General features: G+C 42.3%; 1 pseudogene; it reads right to left on the minus strand.

The window, feature by feature from the left end:
* Positions 1–230: 230 nt before the first annotated feature.
* On the minus strand, positions 231–4,695 carry LOC103287821 (39S ribosomal protein L48, mitochondrial-like; annotated as a pseudogene).
* Between the last annotated feature and the right edge of the window lie 863 nt (positions 4,696–5,558).

Raw genomic sequence — 5,558 nt, forward strand, 5'->3', positions numbered from 1 at the left:
CTCTTTCTCCCTCTCCCTTCCTCTCTGAAATCAATAAAAATACTTTAAAGAAAAAAAGAAAGTGGTGACAATTGGCAAGCACTCCTCCACAGAGAAGAAGAGGCGTTCTTGGTTGAGGGGAGTGGTACTTACGTCTAATGGTCAGGGTCTCCTGCTCAACTTGGACCACTCAGGAAGCTCTTCCCCTTGGCATTCAGTATCAGTGTTGGCATGGAAGAGTCTGCAATGAGTTAGTTCAAATTACTTAACAGTTTTCCCAGTTCTGGCCAAGCTTTGAACTTCCCCTTGAACTCTTCTTCAGTGTGCTCCTTCACTAACAATTTGATTCCTTCAGGAAGATTGCTTGGCATTATCCTATATAACAAAAGGGCAATATGCAAGTTGAACCTAACGGTGGAACGACCAGAATGACTCCTTGACCAAGTACTATGAGGCATACTGACCACCTCTTGGTCCCTTTCCCCATCAGGCAGGCTCCCAGCACTTGATGGCGAATGGGGAACTGGGGGTGGGTGGCGGGGGATGCAGGCGGCGCCAGGCCAAGGCCCCTGCCCTGCCAGTCGCCCCACACACAGAGGGTGACCTGCAGCGGGGGAGGGGCTGGTGAGGGGGCAGGAATGGCCAACCTTGGGGTCCCTCCCCCCCTGCTGGCAGTCTCTGATTGCCTGATGGCAAATGGGGATCTGGGGGTGGGTGGCAGTGGGGGGGCGGGGCCAGCTGTGGGCAGCTAGGGAAGATGGCCCTGATCACAGGCCATGCCAAGGGACCGTACTCGCATACGAATTTCGTAAGCCGGGCCTCTAGTTTTAAATAAAATCTCTTCTAATGTAACAGTTAAACTGCTGATCTGAACCACTGGCTCCTAGGGGATAAAAACTGAGTCCAAGAACATTTTGCTGCCTTGGTCCTGCAGCCGCAACACCTCCGTGGTTTTGTTGGGCATTGCATAACTTTCCACCTTAATGGAGAGGTGGTTGCAGAGGTTGTGAACATATTGTTCATAACTCTCTGCTGGGGCCATGTCGTATGCAATTTGGTGAATGTTTAAAACCCCATATTCATAATCTGTTCCCAGATTAATGGGTCTCGTTTTCATTTTTCTTGGGCTCCTGTGCTTTAATTAGCTGCTTGTAACTTCCAATGCCCTGGGCTTAATCTTGTATTGCCTTCTGGTCCTCAGCAGGGTGCCACCTGCAGAACAGCAGTCCCCGGAAGGCTAAACCCTGGATGGCTGAAAACACTGCATTTGACTTTTTTTCTTTTAAAGTACAACTAATTTTATAAATAGTGTACACAGAAAAAGGGGACACGTTCAATGCTAATCATAATTATTTCTGAGAGGTCAGATTGTGGGAGATTTTATTTCTTTCTGTGTAACTTTCTGTATTCTTTATTATTTTAAAAAATCTTTATTGTTGAAAGTATTACCTATGTCCCCTTTTTCCCCCCATTGACCTCTTCTAGCCAGCCTTCAACCCCCGCCCCCTCCTGCCCCAGGCCTTCACCCCCCTCCCCTTGTCTGTGTAAATGGGTTATGTATATATGCATACAAGTTCTTTGGTTGATCTCTTCCTACCCACCCACCCTCCCCCTCCTTCCCTCTGATATTCTGCAGGCTGTTCCATGCTTCTATGTCTCTGCAGTTGACTCTTGAGCAACACTGGGGTAAGAGGCACAAATCCCCATGCAGTAGAAGATCCACGTATGACTTTTGACTTCATAGTCCACCCTTTGCATCCCTGGATTCAACTAAACTGCAAGTTGAAATGAGTATTTTCCATCTGCAGTTGGGAATCCATGGTTGGGAATGTGAAAATACAGTTTTTGATCAGCGGTTGGTTGAATCTATGGTTATGAAACTGAAAATAGGAAGGGGCAACTGTGTTTATTGAATAAAAAGTCCCCATATAAGTGGACCAATGCAGTTCAAACCCGTTTTGTTCAAGGGGCAACTGTATGATTCTAAAAAGGTATGTGACTTTTTAAGATTGGCTTCCTTGTGAAACAGAATTTTTGGAGTGGAACATGCGGTGTTCCCCTGGGAAGACTGGTTCCCAAGTTCTTTGTCCATGGGAATCAAAAAATGAATCTGTTATGTTGTAAATCAGAAGACGCCTTAATCAATAAGCCAAATTTATTTGGAGTCCTGTTCAGTTCGCTAGCGGGCCCAGAGGAAATCTTGCTTCTCAAATTCTGAGGCCCAATATGGTGGAATTCTCCCTTATTTATATATTTTTCAGCTCTTTGTTTTCCAAATTTAGAATGAGACTTCCGGGCCTTCTGAGAAAAAGTCCTGTGTGCTGGGACAGGCCGTGAGACCATATCTCAAGACCTGGCCTGGTGCCAGCACTGACAACTCTGTCTGGGGCATAGTTTATGGCCTCTCTGGAATGGAGAGTAGTCTTATATTTTTCCCTATTATTTAAGCAAGCAAACGTTTACAGAAGCCAGAAGAGCAGGGTTAAATTTTAAACAGCAGTTTTTACCCAAGATGGAGGTTACTATGCTTCAAATCCATGGATGGAAGGTGCTATAGCAAAGGTGGAAATTTTTTGAAGAACAAGTACAAACTCCCACATGGGGAGGAAGAAGAGTCCCACTGAGTCCCTGTTTCCATGGCTTATAAAGGCTGTTGATCTTTGCGCCTTGATATCCCCTCTGATTGGTCACTATTTCCTTGGACTGGTTACCATAGTAACTCCTGAGCTCAAAGGTCGAACCTCACAAGGGTCAAGTGAGGTTCTCCCCCGTTCCTTCCTTATTGTTTTCCTATTCCCTTTGGGCTTTCTTCTTCTCCTTCTGGATGAAGGGCTTCCTTCCCTTTATTTTGTAAATATAGACCTTTTGCTGTTCCCAGCTCCCTCATTCTATGGAAATATACCTTCTGCTGCTCTGCAGCCCTGTGCTTCCTCCATGGTCCTCTTAATTTCTAAAATTTCCTAAACCTGTCTTTTTCACCCCTAAAAATTCCTGTTTCACTTGGTTCAGACTTCTGCCTTTTAGAGTCATCCCAGTTATGGTATTGTATGTTCCTTTTTATTGCTTGTGCTTGTGTCATAGTTTATTAATTCACCTATTGAAAGACATTTGTGTTATTTCAGTGAATATGAATAGAGTCACTAGCCATACTGTGCACGGTTTTTGTGGGTGCATACATTTTTATTTCTCCAGGAGGGAGATTGGCAGGTCATCTGGAGCATGTCTGGGAGGGCATTTTGTTTTCCAACTAGCAATGTATAAGTTCCAGTTGCTCTACATCCTTATAAGTACTTTGTGTATTATTTTAAAAATATATTTTTTATTGATTTCAGAGAGGAAGGGAGAGGAAGAGAGAGAGACAGAAACATCAATGATGAGAGGGAATCATTGATTGGCTGCCTCCTGCATGCCCCCCACTGGGGACCGATCTGGCATCCCTGGAATGTGCCCTTCACTAGAATCAAACCTGGGACCCTGAGTCTGCAGACTGATGCTCCATCCACTGAGCCAAACTGGCTAGGGTGCACTTTGTGTATTTTTAAATTTAGCCATTTTAATAGGTGTGGAGCTGTATCTCACTGTGGTCTTACTTTATAATTTCCTAATAACTAATAATATTGCACATCGTTATATGCATTTATTGGTTATATGCATGTCTCTGTGCTAAAGTACCTCTTCAATATCTTGTCCAGTTTTTAATTGGATTGTTCGTTTTTCCTCTGTTAAGTTTTACTCTTATGGATAATAGTCTGGTAGATATGTGATTTATAAATATTTTCCCAAGTCTGTTCTTTATCTTATCATTCAATTAGCAATGTCTTTCATAGGGAAAACATTTTTTTTTTTTAATTTTGATAGAGATATTTATCAAGACAGTGCTTTTGGAGTTAACACCGGAAAATAGAGATTTCTCTTTTTTTTTTTTCTAAAAACCATACTATTTGTTGAAAATACATTCCTAGCTTCATTACATTGCTTTTGCACTTTTGACAGTTAACCATATTGGTATAGGTCTGTTTCTGGACTAAATACAATTTAATTGATAGTTATGGAAATATTGTTTCTTATTTTATATTGTGGGAGTTTTTGGTAAATTGAGTTTCTTGAGGAATACATCTCATCTAAGTTGAGGAATTTATATTTTTAGAGTTGTTCACAGTAGTTACTTTCTTTTTATGTCTGTGGAAATGGCAATAATACTGTATCTTTCATTTCTGTCCCAGTCAGTGTAGGCTATGCTGACTCATTTACGGTAACTAAATCATCAGGATAAATGTTATTATTAACATGTACAGGAGTGAGTCCATTGTGGGACTTACAGTAGTCTTGCACCGTCGAGGCTACTCCAGAGTGCACTAAGGCTCGAGGGTTTATTAATTACTTTCCACTTAACATTACAAGAACCACCGGAGGAAATATACTACAGAGACATCAATGCAGTTTCGAATCACACGGTTTATTATACTTACACAGGGAACTTACAAATCTCCTGGTGCCCTGGGCGCTGGCTTAGAGGACCCGGATGCTGATGCTGTGGGGCGGGCATCTCTGGATGTGGCTGGAACAGCTCCGGTTCTGGAACAGGCTAGGCTGTGCCTGGAGCTCAGCGATGCCTTCGGGAGTCCTCGGCTTGCAGTGGCTCAACCTGCAGCAACAGGCCTCTGACTCCAGAGACCTCCGCGAGGAGCGAACTCGATCCAGTGTTCTTGTAGGCATCTCAGGTCCGCCTTTTATAGCCAGTTTGTTTACACTGCCCGGGGCAGCCCAGGCCTTACCTGGGGTGGGGAGGGGGAGGGAACAGACTGTGAGTGGCTTCCAGGGGCTACCCCCTGTGAAGTGTGTGGCCAGCATGCTAATTGAGTCACATCAATCTTAAAGCGCTTCTCAATTTTTAGGTTTACATTCTATTACAGTTCACACTTTGAATTCATACAATATATCACTCTATAATCAGATAAATTATCACTGTCACAATTTCTGTTATAGGTAATTGTATTTTCTTTCTTTTTTATGGTCAGTTTTGCTAGATACTTATTTATTTTTTATTTAAAGATCCAGATTTTATCTTAATTATTATTTTTCCTCTGCTTGATATAGGTTTGTTTTGCTTCTATTTTTTTTTGTGTGTGTGTTTGGTTTTTTTTACACGGAAGCTTAGATTATTGACACGAGATCAGTGCTCTTTTTATTTATTTATTTTAAATATATTTTTATTTATTTCAGACAGGAAGGGAGAGGGGGAGAGAGAAACATCAATGATGAGAGAGAATCATTGATTGGCTGCCTCCTGCACGCCTCCTACTGGGGACCTAGCCCACAGCCGGGGCATGTGCCCTTGACTGGGATTGAACCTGGGACCCTTTAGTCTGCAAGCCAATGCTCTATCCACTGAGCCAAACCAGTTATGTCAATGCTCTTTTTAAAGAAAAATATTCACTACTATAAATTTTCCTCTAAACACTGTTTTATCAGCATCATGATTTTTTTCTCTGTTGTATTTTCAAGCCTTTCTGTTAGAAAATAGTTTTAATTTTCCTTGGGTTTTCTCTTTAATCCATGGATTATTTAAAAGTTTTTTC

The sequence above is a fragment of the Eptesicus fuscus genome, chromosome 11 (assembly GCF_027574615.1).
Source record: "Eptesicus fuscus isolate TK198812 chromosome 11, DD_ASM_mEF_20220401, whole genome shotgun sequence".
Classification (NCBI taxonomy): domain Eukaryota; kingdom Metazoa; phylum Chordata; class Mammalia; order Chiroptera; family Vespertilionidae; genus Eptesicus; species Eptesicus fuscus.